Raw genomic sequence first — 25,856 nt, 5'->3', positions numbered from 1 at the left:
TAACATAAAACAACATCTATTGAGAAATTATGTGAAAATTTTAGCAATATGCTGTCATCAGTTTCCTCATCTGCAAAATGGAGATAGATAATACCATCTTCCTATGGGTTGCTGTGAAAATACTCAAGAGTAATGTATGTAAAATGCTTATCACCATGTCGGTTGGAAAGTGATGCCCCACTCATTTTTCTACCGGGATGATGAGAGCTTTTTTTATGCTTGAAGTTGGTAGTTTTCAAAATATGTTCTACTGTTGTAAAGTGATTCCTTTTTACAAATTATTTGTAGAGTTAGATGATCACTTTGGAATACAAATTCAGGCTTCCGTGTGTGTGTGTGTGTGTGTGTGTGTGTGTCTATATGCACATCTCTCAAATAATACTTCAAGCCTTATAATGAAATCTACCTTCCCCACTCTTGACTCTGGTTCCAAAAACAACTTTAATTTTCTGGTTGAAAATCTATATTTCTATATTAGCTACTCATACACTTTTTCATTTTTCATCTTTTGACTATTTATAGTTTCTTTCTTCTCTGAAACAATCAGCATGAAGAGTTCTTACATACATTAAAAACATAATTCCCCTTGCCCAATATAACTATTTAATGAATTAGGATAAATCAAAATTCAATGTCTACTGTTTTATGACATAAGTGTTTACCATTTTATAGCATACGAATCTTATCCAGAGATGTGCTACATGAGATATTATGAACACATTTTCTTTCTCACTTTGTCCTTTGACCTTTTAAATGGTAAAATTCTCTTATTTCTTTGTTGTCTTCCTATGGATTCATCACTGGTTCATCTCCTTCCACCAGAAATTTAAATCTCTTTTCAGTAACTTCTGACGCATGAGACAATTCATGGGCTTCAGGTTTTGCTTGGGGACCTCCCTCTTGGGCTTGAACATATACACAGGCCCACATATACACAGTATGTCTGGAAGGATAGAGGAGAAAAGGATGTTTATCTCTGTGCAAAAGGACTGGGAGACAGTGGTAGAGTGAGAATATTTTACTGACTTTGCACCACTATTTGAAGTTTTCCTATACGTGTATCTACGACGTAGTGGCCTCCCTCCCCCCAGATTTTTAAAATTAAAATAGCGTTATATCCTTATCTACTGGCTTGGGACAGCAAGTTGTAGAGAAATGTGAATATATGATCCAATTTTTTAACGAAATTAAGAACAGCAAACACGCACAAAAAATTTGTAATTCTAAATATGGGCACATCATTCTATGAGGCTGTATAAACGTGAGGAAAGGAATGAAGAAAAGTTGTTCAACATCCAGCTACCTGTACAGTCAAGGGTCCACGTAAAGCCCCGCCTCCAGCCCCGCCCCTGGAGCTGATTTCCTCCCACTGTGAAGTCGGCCTGACTTATTCCAGCCCCACCCCCGCCTCTTCCCGCCCCTGGAACTGGTCTCCGCACAAAGCTCGGGCCTGGCTCCGCCCACAGCCTGGTCCCACCCCTTGCCCCGCCCGCACCCTTGTCCCCGCCCACAGCCCCGCCCCTAGAACTGGTTTCCACCCACAGCCCCGCCCCTAGACCTGGTCCCTGTCCCTGGTGCTGACTCAGCCCGAGGCCCGGCCTCACATTAACTCGAGAAACTAGACACCTCCCCCGAGGCTGGGGTGCGCGGCCCCGCCCTGCCCCGCCCCCTGCCCCGCCCCCCACGCCGCCTCAACCCAGAGCCCCCAAACGTCCGTCCTCCCAGAACGCCCGCCCGAGACCGGAAGCGGAAGCGCGGGCGGCGCCGTGGATGGAGCGGGAGGTCTGCGCGGTGTCCAGTCTTCTCGGCGCGGACGGGATTCCCGTGGACCTTCGGCCGAAGGGGCGAGGCGCAGTGAGTGGCGGGCGGTCCCGTCTCCGGTCGCGGTCGACGGAGGGGCCTGGGCCGCGGGCAACCCCGTCAGGGCCCGGCGTCCCTCCGTCCCCCCGGAGCCCCGTTTCCCCGGGCTGTTCGCTCAGGGCGCCCGAGGCTGCTGTTCCTCCCGGCTCCGGGCGCCGCCGGCCCCTCCTCAGAGTCCCCGTCACCGTCCTCCGTGTGATTTTGTCCCCAGGGCGCTTATCCGCGTCTGGAGGCGGTGTTTGGGTTGTTACTAATGGGGGCGCTCCTGGCATCTAGAGGGGGACGCAGGGATGCTGCTCAGCGTCCTCCAGGGCCCAGGACGGCCCGACAGAGAATCATCCCGCCCCAAATGTTAGTGGTGCCGAGGTTGGGAAAGCTGCTCCAGGGCCTGAAAATCTCCCGGGCCCTGAATGAAGTGTGAAAATTGTTTACAAGTCAGCGAGTCACTTACAGGGTCCCTAAAGGACAAGCTTGTTTAAAGGGTCCAGAGTCACCAAAAAGTCTCTGTCCAGCCAAGTGAGTTGAGCGACACAAGTGCACACAGCACGAAGCTGCTTCCTCCCATCTTGGGGAGCAGGTGACTGGATAGGAATCGGGAAAATCCAGTCTCAGCCAACAGTTACAGTTAAATCAGTAAATACAAAAAAGAAAAGTGAATTGGGTGGCCTTTCCATCCAACACCCTATAAAAGGCCTCAAAAGCTTGTTTGCGCTTTTTTTCCCCCCTCAGACACGAAAAGCATCTGTGGAGCTCAAGTTTGAGGTGAAAGCAGGCTCAGAGTCCACCTGTGCTCGCTGATCCATGGATTTCTGTGTGACCAGGTGAGTACCCTGTGGACCTGGTACCAACAGGTTCCGGCAGCCTCCGCTGTGCAGAAGACCTGCTAGTGGGCTTTCCTGGGCTCAGGTTGTCACCACATGGACACTGAGAGTGAGGGTATCTTGAGAAAAATTATTGATGTTGGATGGATTACATTCAAGGGAAAGATGGTAAGCTGTGTGTGGTTCTGTGTGGTAAATATTTCAGTAAGTACAGTTATATGCAAATAAGAACACATAAAACAAATGTAAATAACTGCAAATGTGTACTATAGTAGAAAATATAGATTTACTTGCATTGCATAATACTCAATAGTCAGGATTTATATATAATATAAATACAGAAATGTTTTGTGTGTGTATGTAGTATTAGAACACATCCCATGAAATATTAGCAGGGATACTCAGCAACATTCCTTAGACCCATTCAACTTGACTTCTAAAGTCCTATAAATCCTCCACAAAAATTTGAAATATAGGAGCATTCAGGGAAAAAGATGATTGGAACTTCTTTGTATTAATAACAAATTTAACATTGAGTTTGCCAGTAGCCAGATTTATTTTGAACATTTTTTTCTTTATGACATTTCAAATCATTTGGAGGAGTACTAAGCAACGCTGTAGATTGAAGGGCAGGGCACTAGTCTCTAAAAAGACTGTCCTCATCACCTTGCCTTCTAAAGGGAATTAACTTTGTTTCTTGAAACTTTTCTGAAATAACGGTCTGGTGATTCACGTTGCAGAGAATCTTGTTAAGTAATTTTGTATTTAGTTGTTGGCCTCTACTAATTGTGTGTATATGTGTGTGTGCCTTTTTCATTCTAGCTTTCCTGTGAGGTTCTTGAGGGGAATGTGTGCTTGTCATGCAATAGATAGTCTTTGAGTGTATAATTTATGGTGACCCTCCATCCTTGTTTACTCAGGACAGAGGGGTTTTCCAGGACACAGGACGTTTAGTATTCAAACCAGGGCAGTCCTAGACAAACCGGGATGGTTCCTCATCTGATGAGCCAGGCCCTGGGCCACATGCATGGGGACCTGGAGAACCAGAGAGACCTTGTCCCACCTCCGTGGAATTTATATTGTATTTGGGAATTTGGATTTTAGACAGTTAATGATGAGAGTGATGTGGGAGTTTGGCACAAGGGGACTCAACCTGAGGGGGCAGGGAAGCGCTCTTGAGAAGGACTGATATTTAGCTTGAGAGCTAGAGTTGGGACTGGATTTAGCTAGTTGGAGGGTTAGACTGGAGTGAGGGTGTGGGAGTGTGTTCAAGAGAGCGTTTCAGACAGAGGGACCCGCATGAGGACACCCCTGAAGCAGAGAGCCTGGTGTGTCCATGAACTGAGAAGAGGGATGGCTGAGCCGAGTCAACACAGGGGGAGGGGTGTGAGCCACGCCGGCGAGGGGGGACAGGCAGGACCAGATCAGGGGTGACTTGGGATTCTGTTCTAAGACCAGTGGGAAGACTCTGGAGAGATGCAAGTAGAAGGATGATGTGATTAGCGTTTGGTCTAAGCACCTTGGTTCAAATGGACTTCATGTTTAAGAATGTAGACTTAAGAGGCAAGATGCAAGGTACTGGGAATAAGATTAGGAATAAGATGATTGTTCCCTAGGCCTGGGTGATGGCTGTGGAGTAGGAAAGAAGTAGAAAGAAAAGACCTTGGAGTGTAGAACCGAGAGAACGTAACGGTACTTTCTTGCCTGCATGTGTCAGATGGCACAGGGCAGTGACTGTGCTCCTTGCTGCTGTCCGTGCAGACCTGCAGGCGCCCCCTCACCCAGGTCTGTGTGTTCACCCCTCTTTGTCACTCACAGGCCCCGCTCCACATCCTACAGGAAGTCAGGCCTTACTTGTGAGGGGGTTGTCTCACATGGGAGACACCGAGGAGAGCCTCTCCAGACATCAGAGCAGCCCCTTCAGCCTCTCCCTCAGACTCCTCCCTTCCACTCTCTCGCTTTCCACACCCAGAAGGACCCCTGCTCAGTATTCCATGTCCCCAGGTTCTCCCTCCCCCAGGCTTGAGAAGGGTGGGGCAGCCACTGGGGTGGACATCATCTGCACCTTCCACTTCAGAGAGGCAACGAGATGGAAGGTGGCTGGTCCAGGGCTGGACAGAGAGTGACTCTACTGGGAGCCGAGCCATGAGACCCAGGGCGTCACCCACCTGGGCTCCCTCACCCTGGACGGGGACAGCCTCTACATCAGTGGTGAGGGGCTGTGCTACAGCCACACTCTATCTCCCAGTCAGAGTTCTGTGTTGCCTCTGTTGCTCTAAAGTGAGCTATGATCCATCTCTCTATGCTCCTGGTCTGGGATCAGTCTTCTCATCACTGTGTGATCACTGGGTCCAGCCACCTTCCATCTCGTTGCCTCCCCCCCTGAACACCACTCCCCTCTTCCCCTCTGCTTTCCCCACCAAGCTCCCTACATCCTCCCTCTCCCTTAATCCTTTATGTTCACCCCAACTCTTGCTCAGCTCCTCTCGCCTTCTCTCCACAGATTACACCTATGGAGCTGCAGCCCCGACTACCACCAGTGAGTATTCCTGGCCCTGACATCCTGGGTCCCGTCCGCATTTGGGGCTGGGGAGCACTTGTTCTCCTTCACCCGCTGTCCTTGGTGAGGGAAGCACCTGGAAGGGCCCTAATTCATCCCTTCTCTCCCTCCCGGGTTCTGGTGGAGAGTCCCAGCCCAGTGTGAGAAAGCCTTAGACACAGACGTGTTCTCCACCACATTCTGACCCCACGTGGTTTTCACTTTAATTCTCCTGAAGCCCCGCCCTTGGTCCTCCTTTTCCAGGTATCCCATCCGTCTGTCCAGTTTTCTACCCGTCCATCTGTCTCTCCTCTGTGTTCAGTCTCTCTTGTTCACCTATCTCTCTCTCTTGGGCTCCTCTCATCCACAGGCTTGCTCATCCCTCTACTCACACAGTCACCCCTCCCCTCACTCTCATGTATGCTTCACCTGTGAATGGTGGTCCTGGCACAGCCACTGCTGGAGCCCGGGTCAGCCTGGGGGCTCCTCCCACTCTGTGCCTCCCTGCTGACAGCCCTCGCCACAGCTCCCGAGCCAGCCACCACGTCCCTGCATACTTCATCATCACCTGTGCCACCAGAAGCCACCACAGGTATCTGGGGGTGCCTTTTCCTTCCCAAGAGAAGCTCTCCGGCCCCACTCCTCTACCAGCCGGTTGTGATCCAGGAGCTGGGAAGCCAGGGTGTGAAATTCTGGTTTTAGGGCAATCATGCTGATCACAAAGATTATACCAACGATTCAGTCTAAGGTCAGCCCTCAGAGAGCCCCTAGTCTTATGAAATTAACACACCATTATAGTACAATGTGGGAGGTTTCGGGGAGAGGCACCTGGCATCATTTGGAGGGGAAGAGCTTGCTAGAGAAAGTTTCACCTGAATGGAGTCTTTAAGAATGACTAGGAGGGACCCTGGCAAATAGAGGATGAAGAGTTTTCCTGGCAGAGGGGATTCCATGAGCAAAGGCTCTAGCCAGAAACAACATGGCATATGGGGATAATTGAAACGAATTTGGGTTGCATGAAGCATGAAGTTTAACCCGCAGTAGATGGATAAAATGAGAGTGAAAGTTCATCAGGAGCCAGATTGAGTAGAGTCTTGAGTGCCAGGTCAAGAAGGTTGAACTAACACTGAAGGCCATAGGGAGCCACGGGTGGTACTAGAGCAGTGGTGGTCCTAGTGAGGTATTCATTTCAGAAAGATCCTTCTAGTAGTCCATGTAGAACATCCTTTAGACAGAGCATCCAGTGAGCATGCTGGGGTGTTGGTCCGTGTGAAGGAAGTTAAGACCTGAGCTGGGACAGGGATGGAGTGTATGTGAGGACCAGTGTGCAAGTGGAATTGGTGTTACTGGGAGGGAGGAGGAGCTGAGCAGATATGCTGGTTCTGACTTGGGTGACCACACAGGTGGGTGGTGGTGCCACTGGGAGAGAAGACGACGGATGATAATGAGTGCAGGACTCTGGTGTGGTCTCAGGCCAGCTCTCAGTGATGGCCGTTGCTCTCCCTCTCGTTTTGCAGCTCTGGGGCACAACCTGAAGACCCTCATAGTCACCTTCCCCATCTCCACCCTCTGGTATTCATCAGACAGGAGCAATGGCTCAGCCACGTTCCACTCCACTGAGAGGGTCCTGCAGAGCCTGGGGAGACCCTGGTCCCAGCAGCTCCTGGTGGGTTAAATCCCAACCAGCCCCTCCCCCAACCCCTGTCCCTCCTGCTCATCCTCCTCCTCCTTCCTCCCCAGCTGGATCCTTGTTCAAGAAGAGCAGCCTGGGCCTCTTCTCCTTGAGTTGCAGACTGTTCTCCCTCAGGTAAGACCCTCCCCTGAGCATTTGCCCCTAATGACCACTTTTGTGACCACCCCTCTCTGTCTCCCCCCTGTCCTCCCATTTCCTCCTTCCTGTTCTGGCCCCCACCCCAGAGGTTTCAGGACCTCTCTCTAGAGTCCCCACGTCCCTCTCTCCCCAGGCCTGAGAAGGATGGGGAAGCCACCGGTGTGGACGCTGTCTGCACCCACCACCCTGACCCCGTGGGCCTCCATGCCTCTGTGCTGGGAGCTGAGAGTCTCCACGTGTCTGCTCTTTCTCTCGGTGGCTCCAGGCTCTGCACCCTGTAATTTATGCATGCGGAGAGAACACCAGCTGCATTTCCGCAGCATCAGCTGGAACCTCAGCAACCCGGAGCCCACATCCTCGGAGTACGCCGCCCTGCTGAGGGACACCCAGGACCAGGTGGGGTCTCCCCTGTCCCGTCTCTCCTTGCCCTGAAGGCACCCTCATTCCTCCGCCTGACTTACGTCTGTTACCTGGTTGTTTCAATCCTTCACTTTCCCTGCGTGTCTGGGTTCTCTCAGTTTCCAGAGGTGATGTCCTAGCTGCCTTCCCCATTTCTCACATGGGTAAACTGAAGCTCAGAAAGGGGAGTATTGTGCCTAAGATCACACAATGTGTTAGGGGCAGAGCCAGGATTTGAAGTCAGGTCTCCCTTGCCCCAAGATCTGTGATCTTTCACTGGCTCCAGTGGCCCCCTGCATCCCCAGGAGACCTCCATCTCACCCACTCTCCCTCGCGTTTGTTCTAGGTCACCAAGCTCTACAGATGCAGCCAGCTGTGAGACATATTCCACTCCTGCCTGGTCACTCACGTGGTGTAGGTTGAGGAGATTGGAAGCATTGGCTGAGTTGGTGGCTGATGGCTCTGAGCTCCCGTGACATATCCTTGATCTGGAAGTCACTGACATGGTGCCCAGTCTCCCCCACATCCCTGTCAGCTAATCCTACCATCTCCTTCCATAGGTTTTCGGGAGTTGAGAAAAGCATTAACATTTGGGGCCACCAACCTCCAGCATCCTCCTCCTCCTCCTCTTCTGGAGACTTTCAACAAATATCAGCAGTCTAACTGTGCTCTCCAATAGTGGAGCCACTAACCACATGGGGCAATTTAAATTATTTATACACCTGTTGGGATACGATTCACATATTGTGTGTGTGTCGGGGGGTGTATTTTTTAGGTTTTTCTATATACAATATCTTCTCCTGTGCAAAACAAATAGTTTTACCTCTTCCCTTCCAATCTGGGTTTCTTTTATTCCTTTTTCTTGCCTAATTGCCCTCATCAGAACCTCTAGTACCTGTGATTAACATATCAGATGAGGGAAGACATCAATGTCTTGTCCCTGGTCTTAGGGGGAAATTTTCAGTCTTTCACCATTGAATATGGTGTTAACCGTGGGTTTTTCATCGATGCTATTTATAGGTTGAGAAAGTTTCTTTCTATTCCTAATTTGTTGAGTGTTTTGTTTTTTAGGCATGAAAGGTGTTGTATTCTGTGAAATTCTTTTCTATGTATATGGCCGAGATTACGTGGTATTGGCGGTTATTCTATTAATATGGTGTATTACATAATCAGTTTTCAGATATTAAGTCACCCCTCCAACTAGAGGTGAGAGATTCAGACGTTCTCAAGTCTGTCCTGGGCGTGCCACATCCCTGAGCCCTTGTGGCCTTCTAGAGGGCCACAAATACACTGGAGCTTTTCAAAGCCCCCTGTGGACATCTCATTCCCCCAATTTTTCTTCTAAGTTGTTGGCTCACCTCTTGCCTGCCTCTCCTGGTATCACTCCCTCAGGCAACTACAATAGAAAACAATTAGCCCTGATTGTTTTTAGCAAGTGCCTTGGGGACAGACTTTCCATCCTGGGCAAGCTCTGACTCAAGTAACACAAGCCCTGAACATGGGGCGTTTTTGGGGAGCTGCCAGGCAGGTCAGCTAGTTGCAGTTGGGTGGGGAGGGGTCTTTTCAGAGCTCCACACCCACTATGGCTGCTGTGCTGCGGGTTGTCTCAGCCACCATGGTTCTGAGACTGACGGTTTTCACAGTCATGGAGGATGTTGTGAGAGCAGGATGGGAATAGTGCAAGTTATAGTGCCACAAAGTTTGCTCCCTGTATCAAGATTCCACCGTGTGTCTTCACTAAACCCTCCTCAGATTCTTACAAGCCTTTGATTAATTTCTAGACTTCTGAAAAGATGATTTTGACCATTTTTACCAGTGTTCTCATTGTTTTTATGCATTTGCAGAAGTCCTTACTCCAAAGTTTCAAAAATGTTCTCCCTATAGTTATTTATTTATAAATTAATTACTTGAAATGAAATTACATGAGAAATTCAGTTCCTCACTCACACGCACTAGCCACATTTTAAGTGCTCGATAACAACATGAGGCTAATAATGAGTGTATTTGGTAGTGCAGACAAATGTTGACATTATTGCAGAAAGTTCTCTTGGACAGGACCCAGAAGCAGGGAATCTAGATTCAGGGTAGAATTCCAGACACCCTTGATTATCCTTTGTGCCCTTCCAGGTCTGTCCCCCACAGTAACCACACTGGAGTGGACTCCCTGTGTACCTTGCCGCCTTGGCACAGAGACTGGACAGAGTTGCCATCTATGAGGAATTCCTGTGGCTGACCCAGAATGGTACCCAGCTGCAGAACTTGACCCTGGACAGGAAGAGTGTCCTTGGGGATGGTAAGGCTCCCTGCTCATTGGGAAAGGAAGTGAGGCCTTTCTGGGGACTCTGGAGGCCTGGGGCTGAGAGAACATTGAACTTGCTCAGGCTGGCAGGAGGTGGCATAGTCCCCCAGTCTTTAGCCACCATTGAGAGAGAGAAAAGGACACCAGTGTAGTATGGGAGGCCCTCACCTTCTCCTAGACAGCTCTGTGACCTCAAACTAGTCACCTCCTCTTTCTGGACTTTTGTTTCCTCATCTCTGCACTGAGAGCCACTGGCCGGATGGTCAGTGAGGGCCTCCAGCTGTGTGTGAAGCAGACTTACAGGTTTGGGGGTGGATGTGGTTTCTGGTCCACAGGCTATAGTTTGGCAAGTCCCGCTCTAGATGAGCAGCAATGCGCTAGAACTTTCTGCAGTGGTGGAATGTTCTATCTGTGCTGTCCAGTGCATAGCTGCATGTGGCTGTTGAGTGCTTGAAGGATGGTATTGTGACTGGTCTTTATTGTTACTGATTTTTAATGTTACTGAGGTACTAGAATTTTTCTTTTATTTAACTAAAATTAATTTTAATTCAAAAAGAGACTTGTTGCTGCTCCATATCAGACAGCACTCCTCTAAGAGGTTGTCTGGGTAGAGGTACAAGTAGGGGGACCTGCACCCCTCCTCCCATGCCCATTGGGTGCTGCGTGTCCTACCCTCCTGGAGTTTATGTTGTAGCTGGCAATAACAAGAATAGAAAATTGAAAATTATCAATTATTTGATGTGAACAAACTCATACTTGCAGGTGGAAATCAGAGAAGACTTCCTGCAGGATATTACATTGTAGGTTAATCCTAGAAAATGAATATTAAGCAGATAGATAAAGGAGAAGGGGATGAATGTGTTTCTAGGCACGGAAGAACAATTTTGAGTGGGAATTTACAAATTTAGAGAGATCCCATAGGCTTGCCAACTGTGATGACCCATTCTCCCCCCGGCCGTCATAAGATAGTCCACCCCAAATTCAGTCCTCTGTGCCCAGAGGTATGAATTTGGTTTAATTTATTAAACTTTTGTTCTGTGATAATGGTCTTGGATTTTGTAGCAAAGTGTGCTCACTTTTTAGAGATGGAAAGTAAAATGGGGTGAAACATGATGATGTTTACTTGACTTTAATATTTCATTGAAAACATGGGATGAGTCAAGGGTGGCAAGTGTTAATAATTTATACATTGATGAAATATTGTTTTAATTGGATGGAATATACATGGTTAAATTAGATGATGGATGTTTGTGAGACTCTCCCTTTATTTTTCTGTGTCTAAAAAGTTTTATTAAAAAGAGTGAAACACATTCACATGCATTCTCCATTTCATTCACTTCCAGAATATTCTGCCAACAGAGATGACACCTCGACTGAGAAGCCTAGTAAACCTGCAGGAAGCCCCAGCCCATGGTAGGGGGCGAGTATCTTGATGCTGTGCCTCATCGAAGAGAACCATGCGCACAGGGTTTTGGATGATGAGGAAAGTTGGCCAACCCTTGTCAAGGACGGTTGAGGCACAGTGGGGTCAGCAGGAGCCCTGGGGCGATGACAGGAGGTGGCTCACCCCAGCACTTGTCTCCCCAGACCTCCCCTTCTGGGCCCTCATCCTCATCTGCTTGGCGGGAATCCTGGTGCTCATCACAGGCCTGATCTGCTGTCTGCTGGTAAGCCATGACGTGTTGATTGTCTTCTTACTATTGGGTTGTAAGAGCTCTTTATATATTATAAGTACACGTCCTTTTCTAGGGATATGTTTTGCAGATGTTTTCTCCCAGTCTGTGTGTGGCTTGCCTTCTCCTTCACAACATGAGTCATTGGGGAAATGTAAGTGACAGTCATCATGAGATTCCACCATACTTGAGAATGGCTAAAATTAAAAAGACTGACTATAGCAAGTGTTGTTGAAGATGTCAATTCACTGAAACTCTCATCGAGTGCTGGTGAAAAATAGCTTGGATGCGTCTTTAATAATTACATACGTCTACCCAGCCATTCCTCCCCTAGGAATCCATCCAAGGGAAATAAACCCGTATGTCTATACACAGACTTGTACACACATGTTGATAACAACCAATTTATAGTAGACAAAAACGGAAAACAACCCAAATGTCCATCTACTGGTGAACGGATACACAAATTGTGGTATATCCCCACAATTGAATACTATTCAACCATAAAAAAGAATGAATTATTTTTTTTCATTATTTTATTGAAATTATAAAGGGTGTTAACATTGTGTAATTTCAGGTGTTCATTATTATTTGTGAATTTCTGTATAGACTGCATCGTGCTCACCACAAGTAGTCTGACTTTTATCCATCACCATGCATATGTGCCCCTTTAACTCTTTCACTCAACCCCCAGCCCCCATCCCCTCTGGTAACCACTAATCTGTTCTCTTTATCCCTGTGTATGTTTATCTTCTGCGTATGAGTGAAATCATGCATATTTGTCTTTGTCTGGCTTATTTCATTTAACATCATACCCTCAAGGTCCATCCAGGTTGTTGCAAACAGGATGATCTTGTCTTTTGTTTTTTCTGGCTGAATAGTATTCCATTGTATATAATACATACCACATCTTCTTTACCCATTCATCTGTAGCAGGGCACTTGGGTTGCTTCCATGTCTTGGCTATTGTGAATAATGCCACAGTGAACACAGGGGTGCATAAATCTCTTTGAATTGTTGATTTCAATTTCTCTGGATAAATACCCAGTAGTTGGATAGCTGAAAGGTATGGTATTTCTATTTTTAATTATTTGAGAAATCGCCATACTATTTTCCCTGGTGGCTGCACCAGTTTGCATTCCCACCAGCAGTGTGTGAGGGTGCCCTTTTCTCCTTATCCTCTCCAACATTTGTTATTTTTTGTCTTGGGAATTATAGCCATTCTGACAGGTGTAAGGTGATCTGTCATTGTAGTTTTGATTTGAATATCCCTAATAATTAGTGATGTTATACATCTTTTCATGTGTCTGTTGGCCTTCTGTATATCTTCTTTGGAAAAATGTCTGTTCATATCCTCTGCCCATTTTTAGATTGGATTATCTGTTTTTTTTGTTGTTGGGTTGTTTGAGTTGTTTATATATTTTGGAGAATAACCCCTTGTCAGCTATATGATTTGCAAATATTTTCTCCCAGTTGGTGGGTTGTCTTTTCATTTTTTTTTGTTTTTGTGAGGAAGATCAGCCCTGAGCTAACATCCGTGCTAATCCTCCTCTTTTTTTCTGAGGAAGACCGGCTCTGAACTAACATCTATTGCCAATTCTCCTCCTTTTTCTTTTCCCCAAAGTCCCAGTTGATGGTCGTATGTCATAGTTGCAGATCCTTCTAGTTGCTGTATGTGGGACGCGGCCTCAGCATGGCCGGACAAGAGGTGCGTCTATGTGCGTCTGGGAACCGAACCTGGGCCGCCAGTAGCAGAGAGCGCGCACTTAACCACTAAGCCACGGGGCCGGCCCTATCTTTTCGTTTTATTCATCGTTTCCTTTGCCTTGCAGAATCCTTTTAGTCTCATGTAGTCCCATTTGTATATTTTTTCTTTTCTTTCCCTTGCCTGAGTAGACACGGTATTGGAAAAGATGCTGCTAAGACCAATGTCAAATCCTGTACTGCGTATATTTTCTTCTAGGAGTTTTATGTTTCAAGTGTTAGATTCAAGTCTTTTATCCAATTCGTTTTAATTTTGGTGTATGGTGGAAGATAATGATCTACTTTCATTCTTTTGCATGTGGCTGTCCAGTTTTCCCAACAGCATTTATTGAAGAGACTTTCCTGTCTCCATTGTATGATCTTGGCTCCTTTGGCAGAGATTAACTGACCACAGATGTGTGGTTTTCTTTCTGGGCTTTCAGTTCTGTTCCATTGATCTATGAGTCTGCTTGTGTGCCAGTACCATGCCATTTTGATTACTATAGCTATGTAATATATTTTCAAGTTAGGATTGTGATGCCTCCAGCTTTGTTCTTTCTTCTCAGGATTGCTTTGGCTATTCGAGGTCTTTTGTTATTCCACACATATTTTAGGATTCTGTGTTCTATTACTATGAAGAATGTCATTGGGATTTTGATTGGGATTGCATTGAATCTGTAGATTACTTTAGGTAATATGGACATTTTAACTGTGTTTATTCTTCCAATCCATGTGCATGGAATATCTTCCCATTACTTCAGGTCATCATTGATTTCTTTTAATAATGTCTTATAGTTTTCATTGTATAGGTCTTTTACCTCTTTGGTTAAATTTATCCCTAGACACTTTTTTCTTTTTGTTGCAGTTGTAAATGGGACTGTATTCTTGAGTTCTCTATCTGTTAGTTCATTATTAGAGTATAGACTTGCAACTGATTGGGGTGAGTTGATTTTGTACGCTGCAACTTTGCTGTAGTTGTTGATTATTTCTAATAGTTTTCTGATGGATTCTTTAGGGTTTTCTATATTTACAATCATGTCATCTGCAAACAGCAAGAGTTTCATTTCTTCCTTTCCAATTTGGATTCCTTTTATTTCTTTTTCCAGCCTTATTGCTCTGGCCAAAACCTCCAGTACTATGTTGAATGCGAGTGGCGAGAGTGGGCACCTTTGTCTTCTTCCTGTTCTCAGAGGAATGGCTTTAAATTTTTCACCATTAAGTATGATGTTGGCTGTGGGTTTGTAATATATGGCCTTTACTGTGTTGAGGTACGTTCCTTCTATACCCATTTTATTGAGAGTTTTTATCATAAATGGATGTTGGATCTTGTCAAATCCTTTCTCTGCATCTGTGGAGAGGATCATGTGATTTTTATTCCTCATTTTCTTAATGTGGTGTGTCACATTGATTGATTTGTGGATGTTGAACCATCCCGGTATCCCTGGTATAATTTCCACTTGATCATGGTATATGATCCTTTTAATATATTGCTGTGTTCGATTTGCTGATATTTAGTTGAGGATTTTTGCATCTGTGTTCATCAGTGATTTTGGCCTGTAATATTCCTTCTTTGTGCTGTCCTTGCCTGCTTTTGCTGTCAGGGTGATGTTGGCCTCATAGAATGAATTAGGAAGTGTTCCATCTTCTTCAACTGTTTGGAATAGTTTGAGAAGCATAGGTATTAAATCTTGTTTGAATATTTGGTAGAATTCTCCAGAGAAGCCATCTGGTCCTGGACTTTTGTTTTTTGGGAGGTTTTTGATGACCATTTTGATCTCTTTACTTGTGATTGGTCTGTTCATTTTCTCTATTTCTTCTTGATTCAGTTTTGGGAGGTTGTATGAATCAAAGAATTTATCTATTTCTTTTAGGTTATTGAAATTGGTGGCATGTAAGTTGTTCAGTGTATTCTCTGATTGTCCTTTGGATTTCTGTGGTATCTGTTGTAATTTCTCCTCTTTCATTTCTAATTTTATGTCTTTGAGCCTTCTCTCTTTTTTTCTTAGTGAGTCTGGCTAAGGGTCTGTCAATTTTGTTTCAATCTTCTCAAAGAACCAGCTCTTTGTTTCATTGATCCTTTCTACTGTTTTTTTTAGTCTCTATTTCATTTATTTCTGCTCTAATTTTTATTATTTCCCTCATTCTGCTGACTTTGGTCTTCACTTGTTCTTCATTTTCTGGTTCTATTAGGTGTAGTTTAAGGTTACTTATTTGGTATTTTTCTTGTTTGTTGAGGTGCGCTTGTATTGCTATGAATTTCCTTCTTAGAACTGCTTTTGCTGCATCCCATAAGAGTTGTTTTGTTGTCTTTTCATTTTCATTTGTCTTCAGGTATTTTTTGATTTCTCCTTTGATTTGTTCATTGATCCAATGGTTCTTCAGTCGTGTGTTCTTTAGTCTCCACATATTTGTGACTTCCCCATCTTTTTTCTTGTAGTTGATTTCTAGTGTCATAGCATTGTGGTCAGAAAAGAAGCTTGATATGATTTCCATCTTAAATTTATTCAGGCTTGCCTTGTTTCACAACATATGGTCTATCTTTGAGAATGTTCCATGTGCACTGAAGAAGAATGTGTATTCTGCTGTTTTGGGAGGGTATGCTTTATATATATCGATTAAGTTCATCTGATCATATGTTTCACTTAATTCCACTATTTACTTGTTGTCTTTCTCTGCATGATTTATCCATGGATGTAAGTGGGTTGTTCAGGTCCCCTGCTATTATTGTGTTGCTGTTAATTTCTCCCTTTAGGTCTATTAATAGTTGCTATATATTCTTTTGTGCTGCTGTGTTAGGTGCATATATCTTTATAAGTGTTATGTCCTCTTGGTGGAAAGTCCCCTTTATCATTATATGTCGCCCCTCTTTGTATCTCATAGACTTTTTTATCTTGAAGTCAGCTTTGTCTGATATAAGTATGGCAACACATACTTTCTTTTATTTGCCATTTGCTTGGAGTATTGTCTCTCATCCCTTCATTCTGAGCCTGTTTGTTTTTAGAGCTGAGATGTGTTTCCTGGAGGCAGCATATTGTTGGGTCTTGTTTTCTAATCCACCCCACAACTCTGTGTCTGTTGATTGGAGAATTCAATCGATTTACATTTAGAGTGATTATTGATACATGAGGACTTAATCCCACCTAATCTATATTTCCATTGTTTCTCTTCCTTTGTGTTTCTGACTGCCATTTCATTTTGGGGGTTGTCTGTGGAGGTTTTCTCTTTTTTTATGATGTATGGCTCTGCTCTGATTTTTTGTTTGATGGTTACTGTGAGGTTTGTATGAAGATCTCATAGATGAGATAGTCCATCTTCTGATAGCCTCTTGTCTCCATTAGTCTAAGCAGGTTCCATCCCTTTCCTCTTCTCCTTCTGAGTTATTGTTGTCACAAGTTATTCATTTTTGTGTTGTGCGTTTGTGACTAAGCTGAAGTGTTTATAGTTACTTTTGATGCTTCCCTTCCCTTCTTCTTTTAAGTTATAATTAAGTATTTGCTACCCTATTGTGAAACAGAGCTGTAGCTTTCTGATTTTGTCTGTCTATTTATCTCTTTGCTCAAAGCTTTGTAGACATTTGCCTTCTTTTTGTTTCAGGTATGAGGGCGTTCTTGATCATTGCTTGTAGAGGAGATCTAGTGGCGATGAACTCCCTCAGACTTTGTTTATCTGGGAAAACTTTTATTTCTCCATTGTATCATAAGGATCGTTTCACTGGATAGAGTATTCTAGGATGAAAGTTTCTGTCTTTCACTATTTTTAATATATCATTCCATTCTTTCCTTGCCTGTAAAGTTTCTGCCAAGAAATATACTGAAAGCCTGATAGGGGTTCCTTTGTAGGTTATTTTCTTCTGTCTCGCTTCCCTTAATATTTTTTCTTTGTCATTGGCTTTTGCCAATTTTACTATTATATGCCTTGGAGAAGGTCTTTTAGCATTGATGTAATTAGGCATTCTGTTGGCTTCATGTATTTATAACTCCGGTTCTTGCCCAGGTTTGGGAAGTTCTCAGCTATTATTTCTTTGAACAAGCTCTCTGCTCCTTTCTCCCTCTTTTCTCCCTCCAGAATACGTATAATTCTTATGTTGCTTTTATAATTGAGTCATATATTTCTCCAAGAATTCCTTCATTTTTAAAAAATCTGACTTCTCTCTCCTTGTCCACTGGAAGCATTTCTATATTTCTATCCTCTAAATCACTAATTCTTTCATCCATAATATCAGATCTATTTTTTAAGGATTCTAGATTCTTTTTTATCTCACTAATTATGTTCTTCATATCCAGAATTTCTGCTTGTTTTTTTTTAATAGTTTTAGTCTCTTTGATGAAGTATTCCTTTTCCTCATTAATTTTATTTCTGAGTTCATCGAACTGTCTGAACATTCCTGTAACTTGGTGAGTTTCTTTATGACAGTTATTTTGAATTCTCTGTCATTTAGATTGTAAATTTCTGTGACTTCAAGGTTGGTTTCTGGAGATTTGTCATTTCCTTCTGCTCTGAATTGTTACTGTAGTTTCTTATGGTGTTTGATGAAGTAATCTTTTGCCTGAGTATTTGTGGTAGTATCAGGTCGCAGATTCCACCTGCTACTGCTGTGGGGGAAGCATGAGCTGTGTTTCTGATCCCCCCCATATGCTGGAAGTTGTGTGGGTACAGTGGGTGTTCCAGCCAGCTGGGAAAGCATTCACACTGGGCTCAGAGCTCCCGCCACACGGAGGCAAGTACCCAGTTGTGAGAGCGCAGCACTGCTATGGGTGTGTGTGCATCTGGGAAAGCATCTGCATGTGCGCGTGTATCTGCTGCTGCCTTTTCTTATGCTCATGGCAGCCTCTGTGCTTGGTGGGTGGGGCTTCTTCACGGGTCTGAGCATTGGCCGATCATTGGGACTCCAGTGGCACGGTGGGCTTTCCAGCCATCCAGGAAAGCATTCATGTGCGGGTCCAGGGCTGCCGCCAACCCCTCCCAGAGTTGCACCAAGGTGCATTCCTACTTTTGGGGATGCAGCAGTACTATTGGATCTCACGCCAACCTGGAAAGTGCTCGGGCTTGTGTACAGTGCTGCCAGGGAAGGGTTGGGGATAGGAATGAATTCATAGTACCTGCAATGACAAGCATGAATCTCAGAAAAATTATGCTGAGTGAATGAAGCCGGTAAAAAATGAGTACATAGTATATGATCCCATTTATAAAAATTCTTGGAAAATACAGGAAAATCTATAGGGACATATACGGGATCACTGGTTGCCTGGGAATGAGAATGTGTTTGCAAACGGCAGGGAAGGAGGAATTAAAATGAGCATGAGGAAATTTGGGGAGGATGGGCGTTCCTTTTCTTGATTGTGGTGATGATTCAATAAGTTATAATCAAAATGTATCAAATTGTTCACTTTAAATATATGCAGTTTACTGTATGTCGTTAATACCTCAATTAAGCTAGAACATGTAGGGGAAAGAGAGGGAGAGAGAGCCGAAAGAGGGAAAAGGGAAGGAAAAGAAGGACGGAGGGTGAAACTTAAGTGGACAAAAGGAAGAGAGAGACACAGGAGGCTTCGGGTCTCTGTGGCTTTGGCATCTCCTTCCCCTGGAGTCTCCCATACTGGGCAGCTGACTGGACCATTCTGATGCGCCCTCATCACCTCACAAGTCACTTGTCTGCCGGCAGAAGAAGGAGGGCAACTATGAGGTCCAGTGATGACGCCTGGGCTATTACCTGCCTCTTGGCGACCTACGGAAGCTGCGATGACTAGATCTGACTAGATCTGAGGTCCCATTTCCCAGATGGGGTCCGGAGCAGCTTGACTGGAACAGAACGAAACCACATTGGACGGACACAGGCTCCGAGCCTTTCTAGACTTGGGCCCTGACTGGCTCACAGGGGACTAAGCTGAAAGGTTTCAACTTCCTTAAGTCCTGAAAGTGACCGTAACTTCTGTCCTGTGGTGTCACACCAGTTTATCCCTCAGGGACACCAGAATTGGTGAAACCAGCACAGACATTGCCATCATGTAAAATCGAACCCCCCACTTCAGTGCAAGTTTTCCCTATTAGGAAACTTTGGAACATCCCTCCCTCCCCTTGACTCTGTGCAGCCATCACACCCCTCTCGGTCCCTCCATATTCCTCCCCCACTGAAGCACTGGCAGTCTCACGTTCCCCTTTTCTGCTTCATTCTCTGAAGCTCAGATTCACCAGGACTTCCAGATCAATCTCCCTCGATGGCTCCTCTCCCCACTCATGGGTCCTCCATGACGGGAAACAGGCCAAGATGAGAGGAATGGGTGAGACATGACTCTGCAGTCACCTTGGGCCTTGGGAGCTGAAATGACTAGGTGTCTGGAGACCCTGAATCCCAGAGTAACACCAAGGCTCTGGGAAGAGAGTATCTGCTCTGGATGTAAAAGTGAATAAAACTCGGGGGGGGCGGGGAGGAAATCTGAGGGAAAAGAAAGAGTCTTTTTTCATCTTTCTCTGTACAGAGTCCAACTAGCCTCACAGCATTGGCCCCGACAACAAGCAGCCCAGAGCATCCAGGCATGAGGCAGGCTGCGCTGTTCTGCCGTGGGTCTGTGGGAACAGATTACATTATCTGTGCACACTGTGCAGACGACCACAGCTGAACATACCCAAGGGCTGAGAATTAAATTCACAGTCATGCCACTCTCTCAGACTTTTTGTGTGTGAGCTTCACATTCTCAGTCTTAAGCAGTGATTCTCTGAGAATGCACACTCTGAAGATTATCATGATTAATAATATTAATATATTATTATTATACATTGCATACATTATACGTTATACACTGTACATTATAGTTATAAATTAATGTATAATAATAATTATACATTAAATATATTATTATGATATATTACATTATTATAATAATATCATTCTAATGATTAATAATAGTTACCGTTATTGACTATTTAATTTCTGCTAAGCAACATGACTGGCAAGCTCTGCGTGTATTATCTCAGTTACAGTCACCATTTTTAGGGTTTTATTCCCATTTTAAGCTAAAGATATGGAGGCTCAGAAATATTAAATAACTTGACAAAGAAGGAAAAAAATTACTCCAAAGCTAAATTAAACACCTATTCAAACTATGTGTCAAAGAAAGAAAGACGTTATCTGACCTACAAACAGACTCAAAGTTGACCTCCCACAGGCCTGCAGTGAAAGAACCGGTAAAGAATGTGCATCAGGAAGAAGAAATGTGAACCCAGGGAAACAAAACAGGAGTCACGAGGAAAGGAAAAAACAGTCTGTCTAATTTAGTATTAGTTTTAAAACAAGACATTAAAAACACATTCGAACCAAAATTCCAGATGATTACCCATGGAAGAATAGAGGAGAGAAGATTTACCTAAAAAATAACTCATTTTTAGGGAAGATATAAATACTAAGATACTCTATTATTGTTTAACACATTGCTCTCAGAAACTGATAAATCTGTGGGGTAAAAGTAAGTAATGATAAAGAGGATTTGAAGAGTGCAACATGCTCGATCAGGCAAATAGACAAATCCCAACACACTGCCTAATTGTGAGACTTGTGATGCTGAAAACAGTCGTTCTCCTGACAGCATGATACCGCAATGGGACATCAATTTTCATGAATCAAATTTCCAATGCATATAAATCTAAAAACAGGGAAAATCCAGTATTTCATTATATGGAACTGTGATTCAACATGCAACAAATACCAGAAAAATAGAGACCCAGAAGTAGGTGTCTTTTTTGAGAAGACAGATATAACAGCTCTTTAGTGAAATACTATGTTGGAATCTGTTGCAATATTACGCAAAAAGGACAATCCATTTGGACTAGGTATGCTTTCTCTGTGACTGTGAGGGCAAAACTCTAAAGAATCCCCTGACTGTGATAACTCTCTGTTGATCTTAAAATACAAGTACATGACACTCAGGAAAGGAAAATGAGAGAACAAAGTGAGAAGGAAAGATCTCCTTTCTCTCTTCACTTAAACCCAATCTCTCACCTCCGAAGGATCACTGTCTGTATCTTCTCTGTCATGCAAAGGAATCAAAGAAAAGAAAACTATTGGTATATATTAAAGTTTCAAGAGCTTAAAGCAAGAAGACATCAGGACCCCTGCAGAGGCATTAATGTAGTGTGAGCTGCATGTCATCTGCGCCGTCTTCTCTTTTCTTCATCGTGTTTGTCGGGACGTCCTTCTTGGCCCCTCACTCTCCCTGCCTCGCTAGCGAGTCTGTCTGCATCAGTGCTACCGCCAGTGTGTCTCTTGCCATCTTCACTTTCCCTTCCTGTGTCCTGATATCCTCCTCAGTCACCAGAAGTTGTTTGCAAAGGAGCTGTGGGATGTACAGACCAGCTCCTGGGATCATCTCTGCCGAATCTGAAGACTAGGCAGGGGTGGGCATGGGACTGGAGTTCAGACCACCTGTGAGCACACCTGGCAGGGATGCACCTGTGCAACTAGGTGCAAGTTTCGGCAGGGCTTTGGCAAGGTCCAAAGGACTTAACAGTTCTCCTGTACTCTGCAGGCCTGGAGACCTTGCAGTCTCTTCTGCCAGCAGAGTTGTTGGGGCTGCTCCAAGGTTTCCTCCCATTGATGGCATCTGATCTCATTGGCAGGATAGGATGTGATTCTAGTAACTGGCCTCTTGAATATGTAACTGGACATCCTCAAAGGGATGGAGATGCTCAAACCAGGCTTTGGTTTGGATTGGTTTCCACAATCATGTCACTTTCTCTGTGATGATTTGACCATCATACTTCTTTTCCTCTTACCCTATAAAAATAAATTGTGAAAGTGGATCAGAGTTATAGTCTGGCAGGGAAACCTGCCTTCCCAGGACAATTATGTCAGATGCCTTGTGCTTCTACACTCCCTCTCTCCCTGTGGGGATTAATCTGACCTGTGTCCTGGGACATCATCAAAGAGATTTGGGTCCAGAACAGAAAGCTTGAGGTCAAAACTCAGGACTACGGCAGGTCATTTCTTCTCCCCTATGTTGTCAGACACTTATGAGTATGACTTTATTCTCTTCTTGTCCTTGTCACTCTCAACAACAAAATCCCTGGTGCCCCCTGTCAGGACACACGGTCCCCAGTCTTTTTCTAAATCCCAAATCATACCAGTCTTCTGTACTATATGACTATTCATTTGATTAACCCATTGACCAGTTGGTGTTCATAGCTCCATTAGAGCTTAAATCAGTAGTGAAATTATCATCCACCCCACTCCTAGTGACGCTTATTTGACAACTGTGAACATTAAATCTCAGTACAGAGAACGTATGTCTGAAAAAACTCAACTTACAAATGGAGATTGTGCTGTAAGTGGGAAGTACACACTGGATTTATGAAACCCAGGAAAAAAATGTAAACTCTCTCATTATTAGTTTTGTATAGACTGCACCCACATTGATGATATCTTGGTTATAGTGGGTTAAAATATACCATTAAAATTAGTTTCACCTGTTCGCTTTCCTTTTTTAAAATGTGGCTACTAAAAAAAATATTTAAATTCTATAATAGAGTGTGCTTAATGTTGCTATTGGACAGTGCCGATGAAGCCATCAGTGAAAATAAAGTCCAGAGAAAGTGGTTCGGGAAATTTTTTCCCTAGAAATGGAGTCTACACTGGCCCACACTGCAAGATGCAGCAAAAACTGTCATACACACACACACACACACACACACACACACACACACACACAGACACACTGATAGAATGAAACAAACCTCTTCCTAGAGTCCCACCACTTCTCACATGGCATGAGGTTGCACTCCTACTTAGTCCTTAGTGGACTAATCTCAAGAAAGAAGGCAGAAGTCAAGGTAATTTACCAGTTAGGAAGATCTAAAACCAGAGACTAAAGCTCAAGATATGTGGTGAATTTCCTGTCATGGCTTCTGTTATTAATTCAATATGTTAGGGAGACTTTTCCAAGGAGGGTTGTTTTAAAACTCACTTTTTCTTTACTATGTAAAAATAGACAGGCTATGTAAAGAATAATTACTCTAGCCAATCAATGAAAAGGAGATGATAGAACACAAATACCCTTATTATAAGTCACTACTGGATTAGAGAGTCAGGGAACAGCTGACATTGGGTTAATTTCCCCTAAATTAGGCTGATTCTGATTTCATGACCGTCATATTGATTGTATTATGCTAGAACCTACGAAACTTCCCAGCCCTCCCTACTATTTAACCACCGAGGCCCACCAACCAGACCAGTCCTTGCTGACACATCCCCTGCCTCCATCCCTGCTGACAACACCTGGAGGATTTTCCCCAAATCCCACTCTGTCCCTGCGCTCTTCTACCTACCCCAGGGTCAGGGAAACATTTTCTCCAAGGCTCAGGCTCTGCGTGTGCCCAGCTCTGGGGATGGCACTTCTCCCTCGAGTGAAGACAAGGATCAGAGTGCAGACCCTGTGAGCTGCAGCAATTGGACAAAGACTGGACTTTGCTGACAGAAAAGAACCTTTAGTGGGCATGGTTACCAGGGTCCAAGAAGCCCCAGTGATTCCTCCAGGGAATGTGATGCAGGACAGAGCAGGAATGTCTGCGTGTGGTTCGGCTTGGGAATGCCTGTAGGGTGACATAGGTGACATTGGTAATGCATTTGCCAATGTTGTTCACTCATTTATTCATCGTATGTCATGGAGTGCTTTCTACATACATCCAGGCAACAGTCTCACCCTCTGGGGCTCACAGGCAGTGTCAGAAGAATTTCTAAATTTTATTTCTAATATATAGGTACAGCACTGGGAATACACTAGGTGTTCCAAGCATTTTTCAAACATTAACTCCTTTAATACTCTCCATAAACCTACAAAGTAGGTATGCTGATCATTATTGCCAACTGAGAAATGAAGAAACTGAGGCACCAATAAGGCAAATAACTCTGTCAATACAAATATCTAGTAAGGGATTGAGCTGGAATTTGGACGTGAGGAGTTAGCTCCATAGTCTGTGCTCCTAAGCATGACATTTACTCTCTAAAGACTTCACATCATGAAAAAATGTGATCAGTTATCCATTTTCTTGGTGCATTGAGTAGCCACACTATTTTATCTGTGTCTGAAAAGTAGAATACCTGCGTAGAAACTACTGCACATACACACTCAAATTACATCTACCAATGTCCCCAGTCCCTGAACATTAATACAGAGAACATTTCAGAATGTTTCTTGCCCAAGTTGGGAGGACTCTGAGGAAATCTCAGTGTTACTGTAAGAAGCTGAGGACAGGCTGGGAGTGGGTCTCAGGGGAAAGGTGTCCTCAGGAGTCACCATTGAATGACAACATTGATGGGAGTGTCTCAGCAGTGACTGAATTCAGGATCTGGTGGTGTTTTAACCTGGTGCTTATGTTCTGGGTGTGGGTTTATGGTGATGCAGCACAGGGAGAGGGGATGGTTCACTGTGTTCTTGGGGAAACCAGACCCATGAAAGAGAGGGAATGTTGGTTTCCTTAAACAATGGACTCGTGGTGGGAAAAATTCGGCCTGGAAGAGACAGTCGTGTTCCTGGTATAACCAGAAGGAGTTGCCTCTGCTTCAGCCAAAGCAGACAGCCCTTCCTCATGTACTCATTTTATCTCAATGGGAGGAAGGAGGAGGAAAAAAATTCAATGGGGTGTGGCTGCCTCTCAAATTTTAACAAGTTTATAACAATTCACTTTGGGCAACTGGGAAAGAATCTGCTCTCCATCCCTCTCTACTCTGCTCTGTGCACTGGTAGGTTGTCCTGTATGGATTGTATTATCAGCCCACTCTTGTGCTCTTTCTTCCAAATGAGTTTGAAAATGGTAGCCGTGGAAGGAGAGAAGAGGGCTAGAGAAGAGAGAGATGAAGAAACTCCCCCTTCCCTGCAGAGACTGCACATTTGGGCAGTGGTTCAATTCTTCTGTCACAGGCTAAGCCCCTTTCCAGGTTCCTGTAACTGCTCCATCCCCTTGGATCAAAGGGTATCTCCTTTAATCCAAGGAATGATAAGCGATCCCTCATATTGCTACTCCCAGGGTGTCCCACCATCCTCTGTTGGTTTCTCTTAGCCCTGCTGTGATGTTGTGATTTATAATAAAAAATATGTATTTGGTCTTCATCCTGTTTCTGGCACAAAGATCCTAAGACCCTTGGAATTTCCTGAGCAATAGGAGCCATGGGAGCATCTTTTGTTGTATTTGGTCTCTCCTCCTCAGTTCCTGAGCCATAAAGGTGAAATGGGTGACCTGTTATTCATAACAAGCCCCATTCCAGCATAAGTGGGTTTATGCTAATGAGGTGACTTTTGGAGAGCACCTAAGGGGGGCTGGTTGCCAGTGGAGCCAGCCAAGAGATTAGAGATTTGGAATTTTCAGTCCCACCCCCTGATATCCAGGGAGGGGAGAGGGGATGGAGATTGAGTTCAATCACCAATGGCAAATAATTTAATCAATCCAATCAATCAATGCTTATGCAAGGAAGCCTCTAGAAAAATACAAAAAGGTGGGTTCGGAGAGCTTCCAGGTTGGTGAAGACATGGAAATTTGGGAAGTGGCACACCTGGAGAGGGCATGGAAGCTCCAAGCCCCGTCTCCATACCTTGCCCTATGCATCTCTTCCATCTGGCTATTCCTGAGTTACATCCTTTCATAATAAACCAGTAATCTAGTAAGTAAAATGTTTCTCTGAGTTCCATGAGCCACCCTAGCAAATTAA

General features: G+C 44.4%; 1 protein-coding gene across 2 annotated transcripts in view; it reads left to right on the top strand.

The window, feature by feature from the left end:
* The first annotated feature begins 1,802 nt into the window (after positions 1 to 1,802).
* LOC131394485 (zinc finger protein 558) overlaps positions 1,803 to 25,856 on the top strand; it is a 141,499-nt gene continuing 117,445 nt past the window's right edge. For both annotated transcript variants that reach the window (XM_058525858.1, XM_058525853.1), the window contains exon 1: positions 1,803 to 1,854. The gene's annotated coding sequence lies outside the window, so the exon portion shown is untranslated. The remainder of the gene's footprint in view (positions 1,855 to 25,856) is intronic.

This window comes from Diceros bicornis, chromosome 30, assembly GCF_020826845.1.
Source record: "Diceros bicornis minor isolate mBicDic1 chromosome 30, mDicBic1.mat.cur, whole genome shotgun sequence".
Classification (NCBI taxonomy): Eukaryota; Metazoa; Chordata; class Mammalia; order Perissodactyla; family Rhinocerotidae; genus Diceros; species Diceros bicornis.
Note: the sequence above shows the minus strand (reverse complement) of the source record. Positions and strands in the feature narration are given on the sequence as shown.